The 26,254-nt window shown below is 48.1% G+C and overlaps 2 pseudogenes; one reads left to right on the top strand and one right to left on the bottom strand.

The window, feature by feature from the left end:
- The window catches only part of LOC127474815 (zinc finger protein 208-like), a 1,262,639-nt pseudogene that overhangs the window by 307,461 nt on the left and 928,924 nt on the right, over positions 1 to 26,254 (bottom strand).
- The window catches only part of LOC127474817 (zinc finger protein 850-like), a 594,864-nt pseudogene that overhangs the window by 14,448 nt on the left and 554,162 nt on the right, over positions 1 to 26,254 (top strand).

Here is a 26,254-nt window from a genome sequence, read left to right as displayed (position 1 = left end):
AGGCTGAGGCAGGGGAGCTTCAGGTCAGCTCCTGGACAAAGGTTTCTCGCTGTGTTTTTCGGGGGGGCTCGGGCACTGCAATGGGTTGCCCAGGCGGAGCCAGCACCCCGGCAGGTGTTTCAGAGGCGCCTGCATCTGGCCATGGCTGACACGCTTTAGTGGTTTGGGGGTTGCTGGGGCAGTGCTGGGCTGACAGTTGGACTTGATGGAATCATGGAACATGCTGAGTTGGGAGGGTCCCACCGGCACCGTGGGGTCCAACTCCTGAGTTTTAGGCACCACTAAAGGAACTGAATCAGGATCGAGCTGTTTGGCTTCAAAAATTCTTCTGCCCCTAGTCTACACTGCCAAGTGAAACAAAACAGACCGTGCAAAATAGAGGCCTGTGTTCCCCTGAAAGGGAAGGCAGGCAGTTACAAACCAGGACAGTAAATCAAAGCTCAGAACATACATTCATGGTCCCCACAGTTGTATGACACATCAAACCAGTCCTCTGTTCATTACCCGTGTAGAACTGTCATCAGGAACCCCAGACTTTCTTGTGTGTATTTGTATAGATATGTATAGATATGTATAGGTAGATAGATATACATACATAGATATGTATAGGTATATATTTGTGTGTATCTTTGGATTCTGTATCTTTGGATGTGATATTGGCATGCTATTGTTGTGTGGCAACAAGTGGACTTAAAAGGTTGCAACACTTTAGGAGATCGCCTTTCTGCTTGTGGGTTCTATTTTTTAAAGAAGGTAACAAGAAAAGAACTCTTTAGCCAAATATAACTTAAGACATTAATCAGAGCAAATGTATTGATTTTTATTTCCAATTGTACAACAAGTCATTCAACTATTTGCATACTCCAAAGCTGGGTTGGAAACTTCTCCCTCAGAAATAAGAAAAACTGTTTTCCAAGGCTGTTACTGACAGCCATGGCAGAGTTTCCAATAACAACTCCCCATTCTTGAAATGCAAAGCCTGAAAAATGAAACAAGCGTTAACCTGGAATTCTTGTTGCCAGCACTGATCTGGACAGAAGTTATTAGAGAGTGGAGCAAAGCTAGCACCACAAACCACCTTGGGCTGTGCATTCATTGGTCATGGCAACAAAGTTTTGCTTTTCAACCCATCTACTAAGGAAACCTTGCCAGAAAAGTGAGCTTATAACACTACTTTTCTTAAGAAGTTAGGAGGCCTTAATCCAGTGTACACAGATGAGACCCTGAAATAGGAGAGAGGCCAGTTGCTGATGATCAGTGCAGATGAGGAATCAGCTCTGCTGAGTAGGCTTCAAGCTTTGTGATTTTTACAAGTGGACTATTTCAAATCTGTTGTAGAAGAAACAGTCTTTTCTGTTTGATCAACTTTCCACTTTCAGAATACTGGAGTTTATCCCTAAAATTCAGCCTGTAGTTTCAAAAGATAAAAATCCTTCGAGGAAACCTTTCAGCCTCAGTAGCCAATTGCAATGTGCCCAGGGAAGTTCAGCAACAGCACCATTCATTAAATGAACTGTTCTGGACCAGCCATCCCAGAGAGATTGAGCTCCAGTGCCAAACCCCATAGAGTGCCAAGTGCCATAAGAGCTGATTTTTGGCTTCGCTGAGATTCTCTCTGGTTTCACTGGGTGTAGCTGGCACATCTGGAGCAAAGGGTGTGGGCAAAAGTACATCCTTAAAAGGGTCCAGTACAAATCATGTCACAAGATTATCAATTTCTCTAATTGAGGAAGGCAATTAGATACAGAACTGAATTTTTCTACCTCCTCTTTCCACACTGCTGCTGAATTCCTTCAACATGCCCTGTGAGCAGTCCCAGAGCTCTGTGCTTCACACCATAAGGGACTTGCTTAACAGGGAACAAACACCTCAGAGACAAAAGGTGCCACCACAGAAAGGTCTTTACTGCCCAAGAAGTGCCCAGGCTACCCCAACAACTGCGCCTCAAAACTAAAGCTTCCAGACTTTTTTTTCCTGGTGGAAAGAGCTCCCGATTCCCTTTTTTCAGCCCCGCTCTGCAATGGCCGGTCCCACCTTTTAAAAAATTGAATCCAAATGAAGATTCCTGCCAGACAAAAGGTGCCATCACAGAAAGGTCTTCCTGCCCAAGAAGTACCCAGGCTGCCCCAAAAACTGCACCTGAAAACAAAAGCTTCCAGACTTGTTTTCCTTAGAGAAAGAGCTGCTGTTCCCTTTTTTCAACCCTGCTCTGCAATGGCCGGTCCCACCTCCTGAAAAATTGAATCCAGATGAAGATTCTTCCCAGAAAAATGGTGCCACCACAGAAAACTCCTCCTCCCCAAGAAGTACCCAGGCTGCCCCAACTACACCTGAAACCAAAGGATCAAGACTTTTTTTCCGGGTGGAAAGACCTGGTGTTCCGTTTTTTCAGCCCTGCACTACAATGGCTGGTCCTGCCTCCTGGAAAATTTAATGTAAAAGAACATTCCTGCCAGACAAAAGGTACCACTACAAAAAACTCTTCCTGTCCATGAAGTGCCAAGGCTGCTCCAACAACTGCACCTCAAAACAAAAGCTTCTAGACTTCTTTTCCTGGTAGAAAGAGCTGCTGTTCCCTTTTTTCAGCCCTGCGCTCCAATGGCCCGTCCGACCTCCTGGAAAATTCAATGTAAATGAAGATTCCTGCCAGACAAAAGGTGCCACCACAGAAAGGTCTTCCTGCCCAAGAAGTGCCCAGACTGCCCCAACAACTGCACCTCAAATCCACAGCTTCCAGCCTTTTTTTCCTGGTGGAAAGAGCTGCTGTTCCCTTTTTTCAGGCCTGCGCTGCAATGGCCGGTCCCACCTCCTGAAAAATGGAATCCAACTGAAGATTCCTGCCAGACAAAAGGTACCACCACAGAAAACTCTTTGTTCCCGAAGAAGTGCCCAGGCTGCCCCACCGACTACACTTCAAGGCCAAATGATCCAGACTTTTTTCCCTGTGGAAAGAGCTGCTGTTCAATTTTTTCAGCCCTGCAATGCAATGGCTTGTCCCACCTCCTGAAAAATTTACTCCAAATTAAGATTTCTGCCAGACAAAAGGTGCCACCACAGAAAACTCTTGCTGCCCAAGAAGTGCCCAGGCTGCCCAACAACTGCACCTGAAGCCAAAGCTTCCAGACTTTTTTCCTGGAGGAAAGAGCTGCTGTTCCCTTTTTTCAGGTCTGCACTGCAATGGCCGGTCCCACCTCCTGGAAAACATAATGTAAATGAACATTCGTGCCAGACAAAAGGTGCCACCACAGAAAGCTCTTTGATGCCCAAGAAGTCTTCAGGCTACCCAAACAACTGCACCTCAAAGCCAAAGGTTCTAGACTTTTTTTCCTGGTGGAAAGAGCTGCTGTTCCCTTTTTTCAGGTCTGCGCTGCAATGGCCGGTCCCACCTCCTGGAAAACATAATGTAAATGAAGATTCCTGCCTGACAAAAGGTGCCACCACAGGAAGCTCTTTACTGCCCAAGAAGTGCTCAGGCTGCCCCACAAACTGCACCTCAAAGCCAAAGGATCCAGACTTTTTTTCCTGGTGGGAAAGAGCTACTCTTCCCTTTTTTCAGCCCAGCGCTGCAGTGGCTGTTCCCAACTCCTGAAAAATTGAATCCAAATGAAGATTCCTGCCAGACAAAAGGTGCCACCAGAGCAAGGTCTTCCTGCCTAAGAAGTGCCCAGGCTACCCAAACAACTGCACCTCGAAGCCAAAGCTTCCAGACTTTTTTTACTGGTAGAAAGAGCTGCTGTTCCCTTTTTTCAGCCCAACGCTGCAATGACCGGTCCCACCTCCGGAAAATTTACTCCAGCTGAAGATTCCTGCAAGACACAAGGTGCCACCACAGAAAACTCTTGCTGCCCAAGAAGTGCCCAGGCTGCCCAACAACTGCACCTGAAGCCAAAGCTTCCAGACTTTTTTCCTGGAGGAAAGAGCTGCTGTTCCCTTTTTTCAGATCTGCGCTGCAATGGCCAGTCCCACCTCCTGGAAAACATAATGTAAATGAACATTCGTGCCAGACAAAAGGTGCCACCACGGAAAGCTCTTTGATGCCCAAGAAGTCTTCAGGCTACCCAAACAACTGCACCTCGAAGCCAAAGGATCCAGACTTTTTTTCCTGGTAGAAAGAGCTGCTGTTCCTTTTTTCAGCCCAGCGATGCAATGGCTGGTCCCAACTCCTAAAAAATTTAATCCAAATGAAGATTCCTGCCAGACAAAAGGTGCCACCAGAGAAAGGTGTTCCTGCCCAAGAAGTGCCCAGGCTACCCAAACAACTGCACCTCAAAGCCAAAGGTTCTAGACTTTTTTTCCTGGAGGAAAGAGCTGCTGTTCCCTTTTTTCAGGTCTGCGCTGCAATGGCCGGTCCCAGCTCCTGGAAAACATAATGTAAATGAACATTCGTGCCAGACAAAAGGTGCCACCACAGAAAGCTCTTTGATGCCCAAGAAGTCTTCAGGCTACCCAAACAACTGCACCTCAAAGCCAAAGGTTCTAGACTTTTTTTCCTGGTGGAAAGAGCTGCTCTTCCCTTTTTTCAGGCCTGCGCTGAAAGGGCTTGTCCCACCTTTTAAAAAACTGAATCCAACTGAAGATTCCTGCCAGACAAAAGGTGCCACCACAGAAAACTCTTGCTGCCCAAGAAGTACCCAGGCTGCCCAACAACTGCACCTGAAGCCAAAGCTTCCAGACTTTTTTCCCTGTGGAAAGAACTGCTGTTCCCTTTTTTCAGCCCTGCTCTGCAATGGCCGGTCCCACCTTTTGAAAAATTGAATCCAACTGAAGATTCCTGCCAGACAAAAGGTGCCACCACAGAAAGTCCTTCCTGCCCAATAAATGTCCAGGCTGCCCAACAACTGCACCTGAAGCCAAAGGATCCAGACTTTTTTTCCTGGAGGAAAGAGCTGCTGTTCCCTTTTTTCAGGTCTGCGCTGCAATGGCCGGTCCCACCTCCTGGAAAACATAATGTAAATGAACATTCGTGCCAGACAAAAGGTGCCACCACAGAAAGCTCTTTGATGCCCAAGAAGTCTTCAGGCTACCCAAACAACTGCACCTCAAAGCCAAAGGATCCAGACTTTTTTTCCTGGTGGAAAGAGCTGCTGTTCCCTTTTTTCTGCCCTGCGCTGCAATGGCCGGTCCCACCTTTTAAAAATATCTATCCAAATGAAGATTCCTGCCAGACAAAAGGTGCCACCACAGAAAGGTCTTCCTGCCCAAGAAGTGCCCAGGCTGCCCCAACATCTGCACCAGAAACCAAAGCTTCCAGACTTTTTTTCCTGGTAGAAAGAGCTGCTCTTCCCTTTTTTCAGGCCTGCGCTGATAGGACTTGTCCCACGTTTTAAAAAACTGAATCCAACTGAAGATTCCTGCCAGATAAAAGGTGCCACCACAGAAAACTCTTCCTGCCCAAGAAGTGCCCAGACTGCCCAACAACTGCACCAGAAGCCAAAGCTTCCAGACTTTTTTCTCTGTGGAAAGAGCTGCTGTTCCCTTTTTTCAGCCCTGCTCTGCAATGGCCGGTCCCACCTTTTGAAAAATTGAATCCAACTGAAGATTCGTGCCAGACAAAAGGTACCACCACAGAAAGTCCTTCCTGCCCAAGAAGTGTCCTGGCTGCCCAACAACTGCACCTGAATCCAAAGGATCCAGACTTTTTTTCCTGGAGGAAAGAGCTGCTGTTCCCTTTTTTCAGGTCTGCGCTGCAATGGCCGGTCCCACCTCCTGGAAAACATAATGTAAATGAACATTCGTACCAGACAAAAGGTGCCACCACAGAAAGCTCTTTGATGCCCAAGAAGTCTTCAGGCTACCCAAACAACTGCACCTCAAAGCCAAAGGATCCAGACTTTTTTTCCTGGTGGGAAAGAGCTGCTCTTCCCTTTTTTCTGCCCTGCGCTGCAATGGCCGGTCCCACCTCCTGGAAAACATAATGTAAATGAAGATTCCTGCCTGACAAAAGGTGCCACCACAGGAAGCTCTTTACTGCCCAAGAAGTGCTCAGGCTGCCCCACAAACTGCACCTCAAAGCCAAAAGATCCAGACTTTTTTTCCTGGTAGAAAGAGCTGCTGTTCCCTTTTTTCAGCCCAGCGCTGCAGTGGCTGTTCCCAACTCCTGAAAAATTGAATCCAAATGAAGATTCCTGCCAGACAAAAGGTGCCACCAGAGAAAGGTGTTCCTGCCCAAGAAGTGCCCAGGCTGCCCAACAACTGCACCTGAAGCCAAAGGATCCAGACTTTTTTTCCTGGAGGAAAGAGCTGCTGTTCCCTTTTTTCAGGTCTGCGCTGCAATGGCCGGTCCCACCTCCTGGAAAACATAATGTAAATGAACATTCGTGCCAGACAAAAGGTGCCACCACAGAAAGCTCTTTGATGCCCAAGAAGTCTTCAGGCTACCCAAACAACTGCACCTCAAAGCCAAAGGATCCAGACTTTTTTTCCTGGTGGAAAGAGCTGCTGTTCCCTTTTTTCTGCCCTGCGCTGCAATGGCCGGTCCCACCTTTTAAAAATATCTATCCAAATGAAGATTCCTGCCAGACAAAAGGTGCCACCACAGAAAGGTCTTCCTGCCCAAGAAGTGCCCAGGCTGCCCCAACATCTGCACCAGAAACCAAAGCTTCCAGACTTTTTTTCCTGGTAGAAAGAGCTGCTCTTCCCTTTTTTCAGGCCTGCGCTGATAGGACTTGTCCCACGTTTTAAAAAACTGAATCCAACTGAAGATTCCTGCCAGATAAAAGGTGCCACCACAGAAAACTCTTCCTGCCCAAGAAGTGCCCAGACTGCCCAACAACTGCACCAGAAGCCAAAGCTTCCAGACTTTTTTCTCTGTGGAAAGAGCTGCTGTTCCCTTTTTTCAGCCCTGCTCTGCAATGGCCGGTCCCACCTTTTGAAAAATTGAATCCAACTGAAGATTCGTGCCAGACAAAAGGTACCACCACAGAAAGTCCTTCCTGCCCAAGAAGTGTCCTGGCTGCCCAACAACTGCACCTGAATCCAAAGGATCCAGACTTTTTTTCCTGGAGGAAAGAGCTGCTGTTCCCTTTTTTCAGGTCTGCGCTGCAATGGCCGGTCCCACCTCCTGGAAAACATAATGTAAATGAACATTCGTACCAGACAAAAGGTGCCACCACAGAAAGCTCTTTGATGCCCAAGAAGTCTTCAGGCTACCCAAACAACTGCACCTCAAAGCCAAAGGATCCAGACTTTTTTTCCTGGTGGGAAAGAGCTGCTCTTCCCTTTTTTCTGCCCTGCGCTGCAATGGCCGGTCCCACCTCCTGGAAAACATAATGTAAATGAAGATTCCTGCCTGACAAAAGGTGCCACCACAGGAAGCTCTTTACTGCCCAAGAAGTGCTCAGGCTGCCCCACAAACTGCACCTCAAAGCCAAAAGATCCAGACTTTTTTTCCTGGTAGAAAGAGCTGCTGTTCCCTTTTTTCAGCCCAGCGCTGCAGTGGCTGTTCCCAACTCCTGAAAAATTGAATCCAAATGAAGATTCCTGCCAGACAAAAGGTGCCACCAGAGAAAGGTGTTCCTGCCCAAGAAGTGCCCAGGCTACCCAAACAACTGCACCTCGAAGCCAAAGCTTCCAGACTTTTTTTTCCTGGTAGAAAGAGCTGCTGTTCCCTTTTTTCGGCCCAACGCTGCAATGACCGGTCCCACCTCCTGGAAAATTTACTCCAGCTGAAGATTCCTGCCAGACAAAAGGTGCCACCACAGAAAGGTCTTCCTGCCCAAGAAGTGCCCAGGCTGCCCCAACATCTGCACCAGAAACCAAAGCTTCCAGACTTTTTTTCCTGGTGGAAAGGGCTGCTGTTCCCTTTTTTCAGGCCTGCGCTGCAATGGCTGGTCCCACCTTTTAAAAATATCTATCCAAATGAAGATTCCTGCCTGACAAAAGTTGCCACCACAGGAAGCTCTTTACTGCCCAAGAAGTGCTCAGGCTGCCCCACAAACTGCACCTCAAAACCAAAGGATCCAGACTTTTTTTCCTGGTGGGAAAGAGCTGCTCTTCCCTTTTTTCAGGCCTGCGCTGAAAAGGCTTATCCCACCTTTTAAAAAACTGAATCCAACTGAAGATTCCTGCCAGACAAAAGGTGCCACCAGAGAAAGCTATTTGATGCCCAAGAACTCCCCAGCCTGCCCAACAACTGCACCTCAAAGCCAAAGCTTCCAGAACTTTTTCCTGGTAGAAAGAGCTGCTGTTCCCTTTTTTCAGCCCAGCGCTGCAATGACCGGTCCCACCTCCTGGAAAATTTACTCCAGCTGAAGATTCCTGCAAGACACAAGGTGCCACCACAGAAAACTCTTGCTGCCCAAGAAGTGCCCAGGCTGCCCAACAACTGCACCTGAAGCCAAAGCTTCCAGAGTTTTTTTCCTGGTAGAAAGAGCTGCTGTTCCCTTTTTTCAGCTCAGCGCTGCAATGGCTGGTCCCCACTCCTGAAAAATTGAATCCAAATGAAGATTCCTGCCAGACAATAGGTGCCACCAGAGAAAGGTGTTCCTGCCCAAGAAGAGCCCAGGCTGCCCAACAACTGCACCTGAAGCCAAAGCTTCCAGACTTTTTTCTTGGAGGAAAGAGCTGCTGTTCCCTTTTTTCAGGTCTGCGCTGCAATGGCCGGTCCCACCTCCTGGAAAACATAATGTAAATGAACATTCTTGCCAGACAAAAGGTGCCACCACAGAAAGCTCTTTGATGCCCAAGAAGTCTTCAGGCTACCCAAACAACTGCACCTCAAAGCCAAAGGTTCTAGACTTTTTTTCCTGGTGGAAAGAGCTGCTGTTCCCTTTTTTCTGCCCTGCGCTGCAATGGCCGGTCCCACGTTTTAAAAATATCTATCCAAATGAAGATTCCTGCCAGACAAAAGGTGCCACCACAGAAAGCTATTTGATGCCCAAGAACTCCCCAGCCTGCCCCATAAACTGCACCTCAAAGCCAAAAGATCCAGACTTTTTCCTGGTGGGAAAGAGCTGCTCTTCCCCTTTTTCAGGCCTGCGCTGAAAGGGCTTGTCCCACCTTTTAAAAAACTGAATCCAACTGAAGATTCCTGCCAGACAAAAGGTGCCACCATAGAAAACTCTTTCTGCCCAAGAAGTGCCCAGGCTGCCCAACAACTGCACCTGAAGCCAAAGCTTCCAGACTTTTTTCCCTGTGGAAAGAGCTGCTGTTCCCTTTTTTCAGCCCAGCGCTGCAATGGCCGGTCCTTCCTCCTGGAAAATTGAATCCAAATGAAGATTCCTGCCAGACAAAAGGTGCCACCACAGAAAGGACTTCCTGCCCAAGAGGTGCCCTGGTTGCCCCAACAAACTGCACCTGAAGCCAAAGCTTTCAGATTTTTTTTCCCAGTAGAAAAGAGCTGCTGTTTTTTTTTTTCAGGCCTGCGCTTCAATGGCTTCTCCCATTTCCTGAAAACTTAACTCCAAATGAAGATTCTTGCCAGACGAAAGGTGCCGCCACAGAAAATTCTTCCTGCCAAAGATGTACCCAGGCTGCCCAAAAACTGCACCTAAAGCCAAAGCTTCCAGACTTTTTTTCCTGGTGGAAAGAGCTGCTGTTCCCTTTTTTCAGCCCTGCGCTGCAATGGCCAGTCCCGCCGCCTGGAAAATTGAATCCAAATGAAGATTCCTCATAGACAAAAGGTACCACCACAGAAAGCTCTTTGCTGCCCAAGAAGTGCCCAGGCTGCCCCACAAACTGTACCTCAAAGCCAAAGCTTCCAGACTTTTTTTCCTGGTAGAAAGAGCTGCTGTTCCCCTTTTTCAGCCCTGCGCTGCAATGGCCGGTCCCACCTTTTAAAAATATCAATCCAAATGAAGATTCCTGCAAGACAAAAGGTGGCACCACAGAAAGCTATTTGATGTCCAAGAAGTGCCCAGACTGCCTCACAAACTGCACCTGAAAGTCAAAGGATCCAGCCTTATTTTCCTGGTGGAAAGGGCTGCTGTTCCCTTTTTTCAGGCTTGCGCTAAAAGGGCTTGTCCCACCTTTTAAAAAACTGAATCAAACTGAAGATTCCTGCCAGACACAAGGTGCCACCACAGAAAACTCTTGCTGCCCAAGAAGTGCCCAGGTTGCCCAACAACTGCACCTGAAGCCAAAGCTTCCAGACTTTTTTTCCTTAGGGAAAGAGCTGCTGTTCCCTTTTTTCAGGTCTGCGCTGCAATGGCCGGTCCCACCTCCTGGAAAACATAATGTAAATGAACATTCGTGCCAGACAAAAGGTGCCACCACAGAAAGCTCTTTGATGCCCAAGAAGTCTTCAGACTACCAAAACAACTGCACCTCAAAGCCAAAGGTTCTAGACTTTTTTTCCTGGTGGAAAGAGCTGCTGTTCCCTTTTTTCTGCCCTGCTGCAATGGCCGGTCCTTCCTCCTGGAAAATTGAATCCAAATGAAGATTCCTGCCAGACAAAAGGTGCCACCACAGAAAGGTCTTCCTGCCCAAGAAGTGCCCAGGCTGCCCCAACATCTGCACCAGAAACCAAAGCTTCCAGACTTTTTTTCCTGGTAGAAAGAGCTGCTGTTCCCTTTTTTCAGCCGTGCTCTGCAATGGCCGGTCCCACCTTTTGAAAAATTGAATCCAACTGAGGATTCCTGCCAGACAAAAGGTGCCACCACAGAAAGTCCTTCCTGCCCAAGAAGTGTCCAGGCTGCCCAACAACTGCACCTGAAGCCAAAGGATCCAGACTTTTTTTCCTGGAGGAAAGAGCTGCTGTTCCCTTTTTTCAGGTCTGCGCTGCAATGGCCGGTCCCACCTCCTGGAAAACATAATGTAAATGAACATTCGTGCCAGACAAAAGGTGCCACCACAGAAAGCTCTTTGATGCCCAAGAAGTCTTCAGGCTACCTAAACAACTGCACCTCAAAGCCAAAGGTTCTAGACTTTTTTTCCTGGTGGAAAGAGCTGCTGTTCCCTTTTTTCTGCCCTGCGCTGCAATGGCTGGTCCCACCTTTTAAAAATATCTATCCAAATCACGATTCCTGCCAGACAAAAGGTGCCACCACAGAAAACTCTTGCTGCCCAAGAAGTGCCCGGGCTGCCCCAACATCTGCACCAGAAACCAAAGCTTCCAGACTTTTTTTCCTGGTGGAAAGAGCTGCTGTTCCCTTTTTTCAAACCTGCGCTGCAATGGCTGGTCCCACCTTTTAAAAATATCTATCCAAATGAAGATTCCTGCCTGACAAAAGGTGCCACCAGAGAAAGCTATTTGATGCCCAAGAACTCCCCAGGCTGCCCCATAAACTGCACCTCAAAGCCAAAGGATCCAGACTTTTTTTCCTGGTGGAAAGAGCTGCTTTTCCCTTTTTTTCAGCCCTGCTCTGCAATGGTCGGTCACACCTTTTGAAAAATTGAATCCAACTGAAGATTCCTGCCAGACAAAAGATGCCACCACAGAAAGCTATTTGATGCCCAAGAACTCCCCAGCCTGCCCAACAACTGCACCTCAAAGCCAAAGCTTCCAGACTTTTTTTCCTGGTGGAAAGAGCTACTCTTCCCTTTTTTCAGGCCTGCGCTAAATGGGCTTGTCCCACCTTTTAAAAAACTGAATCCAACTGAAGATTCCTTCCAGACACAAGGTGCCACCACAGAAAACTCTTCCTGCCCAAGAGGTGCCCAGGCTGCCCAACACACTGCACCTGAAGTCAAAGGATCCAGACTTTTTTTCCTGGTGGAAAGAACTGCTATTCCCTTTTTTCAGGCCTGCGCTGTAGTGGCCGGTCCCACCTCCTGGAAGATTGAATCCAAATGAAGATTCCTGCCAGACAAAAGGTGCCACCGCAGAAAACCCTTCCTGCCCAAGTAGTGCTCCGGCTGCCCCAACAACTACATCTGAAGCCAAAGGATCCAGACTTTTTCTCCTGGTGGAAAGAGCTGCTGTTCCCTTTTTTCTGCTCTGCGCTGCAATGACCGGTCCTACCTCCTAAAAAATTTAATTCAAACGAAGAATCCTGCCAGACAAAAGGTGCCACCACAGAAAGGTCTTCCTGCCCAAGAGGTGCCCTGGTTGCCCCAACAAACTGCACCTGAAGCCAAAGCTTTCAGATTTTTTTTCCCAGTAGAAAAGAGCTGCTGTTTTTTTTTTTTCAGGCCTGCGCTTCAATGGCTTCTCCCATTTCCTGAAAACTTAACTCCGAATGAAGATTCTTGCCAGACGAAAGGTGCCGCCACAGAAAACTCTTCCTGCCCAAGAAGTGCCCAGGCTGCCCAAAAACTGCACCTGAAGCCAAAGGATCCAGACTTTTTTTCCTGGTGGAAAGAGCTGCTGTTCCCTTTTTTCAGGCCTGCGCTGCAATGGCCAGTCCCGCCGCCTGGAAAATTGAATCCAAATGAAGATTCCTCCTAGATAAAAGGTGCCACCACAGGAATCTCATGCTGCCCAAGAAGTGCCCAGGCTGCCCCACCAACTACACCTGAAAACCAAAGCTTCCAGACTTTTTTTTCCTGGTGGAAAGAGCTGCTGTTCCCTTTTTTCAGCCCTGTGCTGCAATGGCTGGTCCCACCTCCTGAAAAATTGAATCCAAATGAAGATTACTGCCAGACAAAAGGTACCACCACAGAAAGCTCTTTGCTGCCCAAGAAGTTCCCAGGCTGCCCCACAAACTGTACCTCAAAACCAAAGCTTCCAGACTTTTTTTCCTGGTAGAAAGAGCTGCTGTTCCCTTTCTTCAGCTCAGCGCTGTAATGGCTGGTCCCACCTCCTGAAAAATTGAATCCAAATGAAGATTACTGCCAGACAAAAGCTGCCACCAGAGAAAGGTTTTCCTGCCCAAGAAGTGCCCAGGCTGCACAACAAGTGCACCTGAAGCCAAAGCTTCCAGACTTTTTTCCTGGAGGAAAGAGATGCTGTTCCCTTTTTTCAGGTCTGCGCTGCAATGACCGGTCCCACCTCCTGGAAAACATAATGTAAATGAACATTCGTGCCAGACAAAAGGTGCCACCACAGAAAACTCTTCCTGCCCAAGAAGTGCCCAGGCTGCCTAACAACTGCACCTGAAGCCAAAGCTTCCAGGCTTCTTTTCCTGGTGGAAAGAGTTGCTGTTCCCATTTTTCTGCCCTGCACTGAAATGACTTGTCCCACTTTTTAAAAAATTGAATCCAACTGAAGATTCCTGCCAGACAAAAGGTGCCACCACAGAAAGGTCTTGATGCCCAAGAAGTGCCAAGCTGCCCAAAAATTTCACCTGAAACCAAAGCTTCCTGCCTTTTTTCCTGGTGGAAAGAGCTGCTGTTCCCTTTTTTCAGGCCTGCGCTGCAATGTCTTGTCCCACCTCCTGAAAAATTTTCTCCAAATGAAGATTCCTGCCAGACAAAAGGTGCCACCGCAGAAAACCCTTCCTGCCCAGGAAGTGCCCAGACTGCCCCACAAGCTGCACCTGAAGTCAAAGCTTCCAGACTTTTTTTCCTGGTGGAAAGAGCTGCTGTTCCCTTTTTTCAGACCTGCGCTGCAATGGCCGGTCCCACCTCCTGGAAAATTCAATGTAAATGAAGATTCCTGCCAGACAAAAGGTGCCACCACAGAAAACTCTTGCTGCCCAAGAAGTGCCCAGGCTGCCCCACCAACTACACCTGAAGCCAAAGCTTCCATGCTTTTTTCCTGATAGAAAGAGCTGCTGTTCCCTTTTTTCAGGCCTGCTCTGCAATACCTGGTCCCACCTCTTGGAAAATTAGATAGAAATGAACATTCCTGCCAGACAAATGTGCCACCGCAGAAAGCTCTTTGATGCCCAAAAAGTGCCCAGGCTGCCCGAACAACTGCACCTCAAAGCAGAAGGTTTCAGACTTTTTATCCCGGTGGAAAGAGCTGCTGTTCCCTTTTTTCAGCTCTGCGCTGCAATGGCCGGTCCCACCTCCTGAAAAATTGAATCCAAATGAAGATTACTGCCAGACAAAAGGTACCACCACAGAAAGCTCTTTGCTGCCCAAGAAGTTCCCAGGCTGCCCCACAAACTGTATCTCAAAGCCAAAGCTTCCAGACTTTTTTTCCTGATGGAAAGAGCTGCTGTTCCCTTTTTTTAACCCTGCGCTGCAATGGCCGTTCCCACCTCCTGGAAAATTCAATGTAAATGAAGATTCCTGCCAGAGAAATGGTGCCACCACAGAAAGGTCTTCCTGCCCAAGAAGTGCCCAGTCTGCCCCACAAACTGCACCTGAAGCCAAAGCTTCCAGACTTTTTTTCTTGGTGGAAAGAGCTGCTGTTCCCTTTTTTCAGCCCTGCTCTGCAATGGCCGGTCCCACCTCCTGAAATGCTGAATCCAGCTAAAGATTCCTACCACAGAAATGGTGCCACCACAGAAAGGTCTTTTCCTGCCCAAGAAGTGCCCAGGCTGCCCCAACAACTGCACCTGAAGGCAAAGGATCCAAACTTTTTTTCCTGGTGGAAAGAGCTGCTGTTCCCTTTTTTTAGCTCTGGTCTGCAATGGTCGGTCCCACTTCCTGAAAAATTGAATCCAACTGTCGATTCCTGCCAGACAAAAGGTGCCACCACAGAAAGTTTGAGTTCCAACTATCTGATACAGTTCTGAGCCTCCGGTCTGTTCAGGTAGTCTCTCCAGAGTCCAGGAAAGAAAGTTTACTTTCTTTAAAGTTTGTCCTTGGGGTATCTGAAAGAAAGTATACAAACTAGATCTTACAACATCTCCATCAGGGTTCATCTGTTGGCTGTACTCTTTTAATCCTCATATGCAAATCTCCGGGGCTTGATGTTACTTTCCACTCAGAGTCCTTTACTGGTCCTTTCCCCCTTGACGCCTGGGTCCACCCTCGCTCAGCTGTTGGCACGGCAGTATCTGTGGGGAGAAGAACAACAAAAGGCCCCTCCCATCGTGGAGTTAAAGAGGTCTCTTTCCATGTTTTAATTAACACCTTGTCACCTGGCCGGAATTTGTGAATGGATATATCTAGAGGTGGTCTTTGAGTTACAAGTCCCTTTTTCCTTAATCTGTAAATATGGTCCCTGTTTTTCCATTCAACAACTGCAGAGATCTTAATAGAGCATATAACTCACACACTTGGGCTGACCATGTATTACTCAAGGATCCAGATTCCCTAACTTGAAAGGTAATTTCATCCACTATGGCATAACCAGATCTTCTCTTCCCATCTACAACTCTAGATGAACCATCGATATAAAGGTTTTCACCTGTATCTAACTCTTCTTCTTCAAGATATTCTCTAATTTTAGTTTGGAGGCTTATGACCTGTGTGCAATCATGTACTACACTCCCTTGGGGTTCACCATACAGAAACTGAGCTGGGTTTTGCAAGTGTGTTACTTCCAGTTCTAATTTGGAAGTATTAAGCAGAATACTTTCATACTTTAATAACCAGCTATCAGTTAACCATTTTTCTGCCCTCTGTTTCAATACTCCTCGGATATCGTGTGGAGTATACACCTTCAGTTCTCCTCCAAAGGTTACTTTAATTGCCTCTTCCACTGATAGTGCAGTAGCTACTATCGCTTGTAAACAGGTGGGCCTCTACTAACTGGATCTAGAATTTTAGAATAGTACCCCACAGGTTTTTTATGCTCAGCCCATTTCTGCGTTAAGACCCCGTAAGCTGTTCCATTTTCAACATTTACAAACAAATAGAAAGGTTTTCTAATGTCTGGAAGACTAAGGACAGGGGCATTTATCAGATCTTCTTTTAATCTTTCTAGCCTGCTCTCGTCCTCGTCGCTCCACTTCACCAGTCCTTCTTTAACTAGCTTCTCATACAAGAATTTTATTACTGTAGTTCTCTATCCACTGTCTGCAGTATCCTAAGAGACCTAGAATTTGCCTAATTTGTCTTTTATTCTTAGGCATAGACAAGGGCAGTATTCCTTTCACTTTATCAGGATCCAGTCTTTTACATCCCTTACTTAACCAATGCCCTAGATATTTTACTTTTTCCTCTGTAAATTGTAGTTTGGACTTGGACACTTTCAGACCCTTTTCACCCAGGAAATTCAGGAGTCTGATACTCTCATCTCTCACAGTTTCAGCATCTTTTCCAGCTATTAGCAAATCATCAACATACTGTACTAAAACTGTTCCTTCACAAGGTTTGAAGGACTCTAATAGCTGTTCCAGGGCTTGCCCAAACAAGTTTGGAGACTCTGTAAACCCCTGGGGCAAGACTGTCCACCTCAGTTGTTGTTTTCTATGAGTGTCTGGGTCTTTCCACTCGAAGGCAAAGTAATTTCTACTCTCCACCTTAAGGGGACAGGTCCAAAAAGCGTCTTTCAGGTCTATCACACTGTACCATTGATGTTCCGGGGAAATTTGGCTTAGTAAGGTGTAAGGGTTAGCGACTACTGGGAACCTTGTCACTGTTTGTTTATTGACCTCCCTCAGATCTTGTACCAGTCGGTCGGTCCCATCAGGCTTTTTCACAGTTAGGATGGGCGTGTTATGGGGAGACATGCAAGGTTCTAGCAATCCCTGTGCCAACAGCCTCTCTACAGTAGGCTTAAGGCCGATTCTTCCTTCATGAGGGTTTGGGTATTGTTTTACTCTAATAGGTTTGTCTGGATCCTTCACAGATATTTCAAAGGGCTCAATATTCAATTTTCCTACAGTCTCAGGGGTATACCACACTTCTGGACTGATCCTTTTTTCATCCTCAGCCATAAGGGCATAGATTTTCACCTTCAACTTTTGCTCTGATACAAAATCTTTGGTGACTGAAACCCTAACATGATGCACATGGCAGTCTTTTAGATCAAAACAAATCAGTGCACACCCTCAAAATGCAGTAATAGCACTCACAAATGGAAACACAGATGCCCTCTCCAGATCTGTTTCAAAGCATTTTACCAAGTAAATAGAGCAACAGAAGCAAATTCCAAAGTATACAGGTTCAATAGACATGTTTGTGTCTGTTAACAGCAGAGAGATTCCAGTGTTATGTATTTACCTTTGTGAAGACTGGGCCTGCTTCCTACAAACATGGTATAAATACAGTTAAACTACAGCTCAGACCACTGTATAAAAGCAGGTATAAAAAGCTTAATTACCAGTAGCATTATGCTGCCTATATTGTTAAATGGGAACTCTGTCATCAAGATGTAGATTGGCTTGTGAGCACTGAATTAAAGAGCTCTGAAATGAAGAGTAAAATATAAGTACTCTGTAGAAACATCAAGGAAAAAAAATCTGTTTTTAACACATTTTAAAATGAGAGGTACTAATGCACGGTACTGTATTAGAACATCTTTAAGTAACAATTTGATAAACATAGATTTGGGGATCAAATCAGAACTTCAATATGATGTCTTTATGTATAGTTCTCTGTATGACTATATGCACTCAGAATACAGGTCCTACAAACTGATTTACATGTGCACATGAGCAAAACATGAAAATGCAAATATATTGTTTGTACTGAGTATCTCTCCAGGTGTCTATTTATAGATTTGGCTCTTTTTCAATATTTTTTATTCCAAAATGCTTTCAAATCTTTGCATGTGTATGTGTTCTCTCATATAAAAATCACCCATAAGGAATCCCTATACATGTGTCATTTGATGAGGTCACTTTTCTGTGTTAAGTTCCCTGGAATACACCCACCCTAAAATATGACAGCTGATCCATTTGGAAACTCACCAAAGGACAGGTGAGCTTCGTTTCTACTTTCCTTCATGATCTCCTAAGATTTGATATTCAGAGGCTGAAACTTGATGGTCCTTCCTTCTGTCCTGATCTGTCTCCTCTAAGCCCTCCTTTTCCTGTTCACTTGGCTTCCACTACCTTGTTAGCTTGTCATCCCACCCGCTTTACACCCCAAAATAACACGTTTTTCCTCTCCCCCTGTGAGCCATCACTACTTTTCTCTCAACCATCTTCCATCCAAGTCAGCAGCTCTCTTCCCTGCCAGTGCTGCTGCTTGGAGAGCCAGAAATCCTGGGCTGTCCTTTGCCTGTTGATAAACAAAGCAGTGGCTTCTTCCCCCGGGGGGGGGGGGGGTAGGGGCTGAAAGTGTCACCTCCCCCAGACTGGGGCCTGGAATTCCAACCACATTCCTGACCTTGGGTTTCACAGTTACCCATCAGTTTGGGGGAGGGGAAAAGAAAAAAGGTGAAGAGATTACAGCAGCAAGTAAACTGAGGCTTAGTGTACCTTCATTTTCTCAAGCTGTTCTGGAGAAATAAATAAAAATAGTACTATGGGGAAAAAAAAGTTCAGGCCAGGTATCAGTTTCCTGAATTTGATCAGGGAATGCAGAAGAAGAACATGCCTTCAAACACACATCTACACTACACTTATCAAACTGTACAGTGCAAAATCTGACCCCAAGGAGTCTGTACAAAACAGTGGGAATGGAATCAGAGAGGGTAAGGAAGAAATCTTCAGCAGTGCCTGTCCCAGTCAAGGGGCATTACTGAGCAGCACCTACATTTCCATGGCTCTCTGGGCAGGGAATTTTTCAGGTGTGCCAAACAGCACATCTTGAAGCTTCTTCCCACTGAAATACTAGAGACATTTCAGGGCATCTGAACAGCCACATTCTTAAAGCACATCTACCTCAAGGCAAGGGAAGAAGTGAGATTCAGTGGCACTTGGCAGAAGCTGCCCAGTGCATTGTGTCAAATGGGTATTTACCCAAAGGAGCAACAAGCTCAAGCCATCAGGGAAAGAGCCAGATGATGAAAGGGTGTTAGCTGCTGAGAATTTCTTTGGGAAGAAGTAGACTGTTAACCTGAGATACAAATTTGCAATATACCATGGAACCTTATTCAAAGTCCAGCTGCAAAATACCTTCTTGTTAAGAGTGTGAAATAAATCCTGAAGTGTCATGAAATATGTGATTTTCTCTTTATTCTCAATCAGTAATTAAAGAATCATAACTCAGAAGTGATCTCACTCTGTGCTCCAATGACATTAACATTAGAACAATGTTGTCAATGTCTACTGGTCTCTTGTGCTCCTCACTAGAAGGCACTTGGTGCACCCCTGGATATCCTGCTAATGAGGTAAAAAACTAACCCTTCTAAAGTTCCAGATTTTCCTCACCTGTTTGGACACAGTTGGACAAACTGGACTAAGTTAGTACTTGAAAGCCACCTGCTGGATTTAGCATTAATTATTCCTTGTTTTGATCGTAGAGGAAAAAAGCTCACACAACACAATCTCTGTGGGCCCAACAGAGAAAACATCCCCAGGGGCTTGTTAGAGCACAAACCTGCAAACAGGGATGACAGGTCAGAGAATCACAGAATCATCAACATTGGAAGAGACCTTCCAGATCTTCTAGTCCAACTGTCAACCCAGCACCACCAGAATCACCCCTAAACCCCATCCCAAAGCGCTACATCCAGATGCCACCTGAATGCTTCCAGAGACTCCACCACCTCCCTGGGCTACTTGTTCCAATGCCTGAGCACTCTCTCAGTGGAAAAAGGGTTTTTGAATATCTAATATGAACCTTGCCCAAAGCAATTTAAGGCCATTTCCTCTCTTCCTGTCACTAAAGGCTTTGCAGAAGAGACCAACCCCCACCCCACTAAAACCTCCTTTCAGGTCATTGCAGAGAGCAATGAGGTCCCCCCTGAGCCTCCCCTTCTCCAGACTCAACCAGCCCAGTTCCCTCAGCCGTCCCTCAGCAGACATGTTTTCCAGAGCCTTCCCCAGCTCCATTCCCTTCTCTGGACACGCTCCAGCCCCTCAAGGGCCTTTTGGCACTGAGGGGCCAGAACTGGACACAGCACTCCAGGTGGGGCCTCCCCAGAGCCCAGCACAGAGGGGCAATCAGTTCTCTGCTCCTGCTGGCCACACTCTTCTCCACAAAGGCCACGATGCCCTTGGCCTTCTTGCCCCCCTGGGCACACTCTGCCTCATATCCAGCCGCTGTCAGGCAGCACCCCCAAGTCCCTTCCTGCTGAGCAGCTCTCCAGCCCCTCTGCCCCCAGCCTGGAGCGTTCCAGGGGGTTGTTGGGACCCAAATGTGGGCCCTGAAACTTGGCCTTCTTGATCCAGCCTGTCCAGATCCCTCTTCAGAGCCTTCCTGCCCTCCAGCACATCCACACTCACACCCAGATCAATCAGTCTCCCAAACAGGACAAAGTCTGACCACCAGCAGTCCAGGGTGTCAGTTCTACTGCCCCCTCCTTCCTCCACCCAGAATGGAAAATCATTTTGGGGTCTCTGTGCCCAATGGCTCTGACCACCACATCCCCCACCAGTCACAGAATCATGGAATGGTTTGGGTGGGAAGGGACCTTAAAGAGCATCTCAGTCCAACCCCCTGCCATGGGCAGGGACACCTTCCACTAGACTCAGAGCTCACAGCCCCATCCAACTAGGCCATGAACACTTCCAGGGATGGGGCAGCCAGAACTTCTCTGAGCAACCTGTGCCAGGATCTCACTACCATCACAGTGCAGAAATTCTTCCTAATATCCCATCTAACCCTTCCCTTTCTCAGTGTGAAGCCATTCCCCTTGTCCTGTCACTCCAGGCCCTTGTCCAAAGTCTCTCTCCATCTTTCTTGTTGGCTCCCTTCAGGCACTGCAAGGCCACAATTAGGTCACCCCAAAGCCTTCTCTTCTCCAGCCTGAACAATCCCAATTCTCTCAGCCTTTCCTCACAGCAGAGCTGCTCCATCCCTCTGATCCTCTTGCTGCTCCCCTCTGGACTCGCTCCAACAGGTCCATGTCCTTCCTGTGCTGGAGCCCAGAGCTGGAGGCAGCTCTGCAGGGGTGACAACATTACAGCCCTGTGTGTTCCAGCAAGGACACTGTGGAACATCCAGGAGTAAAGGGGCCATTGTGACACTGTAGGGCCTTCTGGAGCCAAAGGAACCCTGGGACACTGGGCAATCTCATGGAATCAAGGAGCATTGTGACAACGTGAAAACTCATGGAATTAAGAGGCCATTGTGATAACTGTAAGGCCTCATGGAACCAAAGTAATCCTGGGAGACTGTGGAAACTCATGGAATCAAGGGGCCATTGTGACACTCCAGGGCCTCATGAAATCAAAGGAATCCTGGGACACTGTGGAATCTCATGGAACCAAGGATTCATTATGCAATGAAGGGCCTCATGGAACCAAGGGAGCTCTGAGACATTTTGGGCCTTCATAGAATCAGGGGCCATTGTGACACTGAGGAACCTCGGGGACTCAGAGGCCACTGTGACACTGCAGGGCCTCATGGAACCAAAGGAACCCTGAGACTTTTCAGAACCTCATGGAATCAAGGGGCCACTGTGACACTGCAGGGCTCATGGAACCAAAGGATTCCTGGGACACTGTGGAAGCTCATGGAACCAAGGGGCCACTGTGATATGTGGGGCCTGATAGAACCAAAGGAGTCCTGAGACATTTTGCAAACCCATGGAATCAAGGGTCCATTATCACACTGCAGAGCCTTACGAAGCCAAATGGACCCTGTGACTCTGTGGAACCTCATGGAATCCAGTGGCCATTCCCACACTGTAAAACCTCATGGATACTGTCAGGTTCCCATTATTAAAAGATGCCTCTGCCCAAATTCAACTGCAAAGGAGACCATGTGCCAAAGTCAGCAGTCCAGGTTTGATTTAACAGTAAATAGGAGGGAGAGAGAGAGAAAGAAATGGAAAGAGAGAGAGAGAGAGAAGAAGGGGGTGGTGGGAAGACAGTGAGAGAGAGACAGAGATGAAATAAATCTATCACACCATGGAGATCCCTGAGGCTCCCACCGGTCCTTCTTCACCCTGTTCTGCTTGGTGGAGGGTCACCAAGTTGTGCTTCTGGGCTATCACTTTTATACAGCCCAAGCCCCGGGTATTCAGGGGGGTAGATGCTGTTCCCACAGCTTGGGCTGGCACGTGGAGAAGGACTTGCTTCCTTTCCCACAGCTTGCCATGGTGGGAGTTTTGCCCAGTGTGCTTCCAGTCTGCAGGTGGGAATCTTTGTCTGGATGGGTTCCCCAGACCTGCCTTACCAGCCCTGGCTTCCTGTTGGGGCTCTCTGCTCTTTCCCACACACTGCACAGTGCAGTTCTGTCCTGGGGGCTACTTCCAAAGCTTCACCTCCCTTTAGGCCTTGGAATTAAAGGCCTTCCTGTTTGCCACCAGTGCTTATGTGTTGCGGTGTCTTATGGGATTTTCCTGCTTTGACAGTGTTTTGAGACAGTTCATTGTGCCCTTCAAGTCCTTCCATGTGCACACACACACCACTCTCACCAGTGTCTGGCTCTCCAAAGAACACAAGCCCTGATGATTTGTAGCTCCCACTCCAGTGGTTGGCACTTGGAGCTCCCTCCGTACCCAGAGCTCAGAGCTCCCTTGTGCCAGAAAGTTTAAAGAGATTGTGCCTCATTCTGACAAGACAACCCTTGGAAAAAGTGTCCCTCTGTGTTTCCTGGGATAAGAGCACTCTATTGTCATCTTCCAAAACCTTGGAGAGGTCCCAGAGATCCCTCAGGAAGGAATTTGGGGCCTCAAGCACAAGACCCCTATATAGAGGCTGAGGACTCAGGGGTCAGTGGTGTGAAGATTGAGGACAGTAGAGGAGTAGCCTGAGAGGTCTGGAAGGGGGGTGTCAGAGCTGGTGAAGCTTTTCTTCCTGTCAGAAAACAGCCTAAGAAAGAACTTGTGCCACCAAGGGCAGCTGGGGTGGCCTAGACTGGTGACCAGAAGTAAGAAATTTCCCTCTGAGGTCAGTGTTGTGGTGCAATGTCACAAAGGAGTCTGGATGAGCCCAAGGCTTTGTGTGTGCAGGAAGAGCCAGGGAGGACGCAGAGATGTCAGTGCAGGAAGGTGCCAGCCAGGTGGGGCAGCCGGGGGGATGACGACAGCCTGCAGGGAAAGGGGCAGGGCATGGACACCGTAGGACAGCCTGGGCTGGAGAGGAGACAGGGAGGGGGAGAAGCTGAAAGGCCCTGCCAGAGCCACCTTCTGCAGGCCTTTGGCCAGGGCTGCTGTCTGTGCCCCTGATGCCAGGAGGAGGGGAGTGGCCCTTGCAGCCCTGGGGCCTCATGGCCTCCTTGTCCCTGCTCAGCAGCCTGGCAGGTGCCACCCCATGGTCCTGCCCTTGGCATTGCACATCCCACATCCCAGTGCCCCAGGAAGAGCCCTGAGGAATGAGGCAGGGACAGGATCTCCCTTCCCAGGGGCTGGGGGTCAGGGCTTGGCCTGTTTGATTAAGGAAACAAGTCCACTTTTTCTCAGCATCAGAACCACCTTTCCCTTGCTTGTCCATCTTTGTCATCACTGTCTGCAGTTTTCTTCTCTAACTGGAACCTGGGGACACGTTCTCAGTTGTGTCCCTCAGTGAGACTCATTAGCACTAAAGGAAACTTTAGAGTTTCAATCTCACTTTGACTTCTTGAGAAGTTGTTTGAACTTCCTCTCAGGGACTGAGTCTCATGTAAACAACACCAAACCCCCCCAAGGGTCATTAAATGAGCTGGGCCTGCTGCTTTGCTGCTGAGCTGGGCCGGGCTCCTGGCACACTGGGAGCCCCTGGCAATCAAGAAGAGCTTCAAAGAGACAGCTCTGCTGGTGAGCAGCTCCTCTGCACAGCCCAGCAGGGCTGAGGGCACTGCCTGCAGCACCCAGGGCAGGGGAGTGAGACAGAGAGAAGTTAAAGGCTGTCAGATGTAGAATGATGCTGAGACCTCACTGGGGGAGAATTTTTAACAGATCTTGGAACAGGAAGTCTGTTCATGCAGGGCAATGGGACTGCAGCTTTTGGAGGCATCTGGGAAAGCTGGCACTGCCCAACAACTACAGATTCTCTAAGTGCAACTCTGAGAGCATCTGGAGTGCAGAGGAGGAGGACATGCTCAGAGCTCCAGCTCCCTCTCAGAATATTTCCAAGACAAAGATTTTTATAAGGTTAAAGAAATTTCCTGAGATTGTGTTTCCAGTTTCCAACTCTTGAGGAATGGGAGGAATAATTAAGAAAGTATTAATTTTGACAAGTCCCTGAGACATCTGAACTGTGAGTGCTCAGTAGGTCTGTCTGAGCTTCCTAATGTGCTTTCAGCCACTGCTCTGCCTGTGGGCAGCACCAGCATCACCTCTGCTAGACCCATCAGGACTAGTCTGAGATGTCTTTTTTGCACCTGCAATCGGAATATGACCCCTACCAGTGCAGCCTGTGCTGCTGGGGAAGGAGTTGAGTCTGCTTAAATCAAATGCCATCAAAAGGACACTTGGTTGTCTCCCTGAGGTTTCCTTCCAGGATGGAAACCTGTCCATAAACATCTCCTTGTTATGTGAAACCCCTGCACAGTGATGCTAAAACAGAGAAAATGCTGTTCAGTAGCGACCCAGCACTGGAGCTGAAGGAAGATCTCCTAGGAAATCAAAAGGCTGTCTGTGTGTGACATGGGGAGTGTCTGTAGAATACAGCTTTGACTTTGTTTAGATAAGTCCAAGCTTACTGGCCTCTTACTGTCTTCTTCTCCTGTGTTGGAAACAAACACCCAGAGGCAGCAAATGTCCAACAGCAGCTCCCTCACCCAGTTCCTCCTCCTGGCATTTGCAGACAGGCGGGAGCTGCAGCTCCTGCACTTCTGGCTCTTCCTGGCCATCTCCCTGGCTGCCCTCCTGGCCAACGGCCTCATCCTCAGTGCTGTAGCCTGGGACCACCACCTGCACACCCCCATGGGCTTCTTCCTGCTCAACCTCTCCCTCACAGACCTGGGCTGCATCTGCACCACTGTCCCCAAAGCCATGCACAATTCCCTCCAGAACAACACAACCATCTCCTACACAGGATGTGCTGCACAGCTCTTTTTCTTTTATTTCTTCATGTCAGCAGAGTTTTCCCTCCTCACCATCATGTGCTACAACCGCTACGTTGCCATCTGCAAACCCCTGCACTACGGGACCCTCCTGGGCAGCAGAGCTTGTGCCCACATGGCAGCAGCTGCCTGGGCCACTGCGTTTCTCCATACTCTGCTGCACACAGCCAACACATTTTCCCTGCCCCTGTGCCAGGGCAATGCCTTGGGCCAGTTCTTCTGTGAAATCCCTGCCATCCACAAGCTCTCCTGCTCACACTCAGGTTACCTCAGGGAAATATGGCTCATTGGGGTTAGTGTCTGTTTAGTGTTCGGTTGTTTCATTTTCATTGTTTTCTCCTATGTGCAGATCTTCAGGGCTGTGCTGAGGATCCCCTCTCAGCAGGGACGGCACAAAGCCTTTTCCACCTGCCTCCCTCACCTGACCGTGGTCTCCCTGTTTGTCGGCACTGCCATATTTTCCGACCTGAAACCCCCCTCCATCTCCTCCCCATCCCTGGACCTGGTGGTGGCAGTTCTGTACTCAGTATTGCCTCCAGCACTGAACCCCCTCATCTACAGCCTCAGGAACCAGGAGCTCAAGGATGCCCTGAGGAAAATGATGACTAGATGCTTTTCAAGAGCAATAACCTGCCTCTTTTCTTCTGTACAACACTCATTGTGTAACCATTTACTGGCCCAGCCTGCTTTCTAAAGCTTTTGAGAGTGGTGGTGGGGGCCGTTTCCTACATTTTTTCCTCTTTTAATGTTGTTAACACAGAAATTTATTCTCCATCTCATACCTAATTCACTCTCTCTTTGTTTTGACCCACAATTGTGTAAATGAGGGATCATTCTCTGTGTGCATTTAAAGAAAAGAAAAGTTTCTGCAGCAATTTCTTTGTTAAACATCCTGCCTTTGTTATTCTGTACATGAGGAATCACAATCTCTGAGTAGAATAAAGGTCTTGAATTCTTTTTTCCAGATTCTCCCTCCAACAACTTCCCTGAAGCTGGAGGGCAGTGCTTGTGTGCAGAGGAGAAAGGGTAAAGAGTCCTGGTACAGGAGCACTGCCAGGGAGCAGCAGCTCTTGGCCTTTTCAGAGATACTGTTTTTCCACTGCCTCCCTCTCCTTTCTGCTCCTTGCCCAAGGCCTGAGTGCTCTGGCAGCTCAGTCCCTGCTGTGTGTCAGTCCTGTGACCATGGGCAGGGACAGGCCCTGGGCACTGCTGGGACAGAGCTGGGCTCCTTAACATCATTTCCATCAGGAAAGGGGATCCCCCTGGGCAGTTCCTGAAGGCTTTGTTCTTTTTGAAAGGTTGGTGTAAAGAACAAGGCCAAGGAATAGACTCTCCAAAGTCTCATTGCTTTGCTTGTTTCCCCATTCAGTCCCTGCAGTGAGAGAAGTGACTCACTGGGGTACTTGAGGGACTGAGGGCTGGTTCAGATGTTCTGTGCTGGTGGCCAGTGGCAAATGGTCTCCACGTCACCTGCCTGGGGCTCTGCAGCTTGTGAGGGCTCTGATGGCAGGTGAGGACTTGTCTGTAGGAACTCAGGCAGTGCAGGAGAGCA

Source organism: Manacus candei, unplaced genomic scaffold (assembly GCF_025592945.1).
Source record: "Manacus candei isolate 608988 ecotype Guabito, Panama unplaced genomic scaffold, ASM2559294v1 h1tg000045l, whole genome shotgun sequence".
NCBI lineage: Eukaryota > Metazoa > Chordata > Aves > Passeriformes > Pipridae > Manacus > Manacus candei.
The sequence above is the reverse complement of the archived record's forward strand: the minus strand, read 5'-3'. Positions and strand labels throughout refer to the sequence as shown.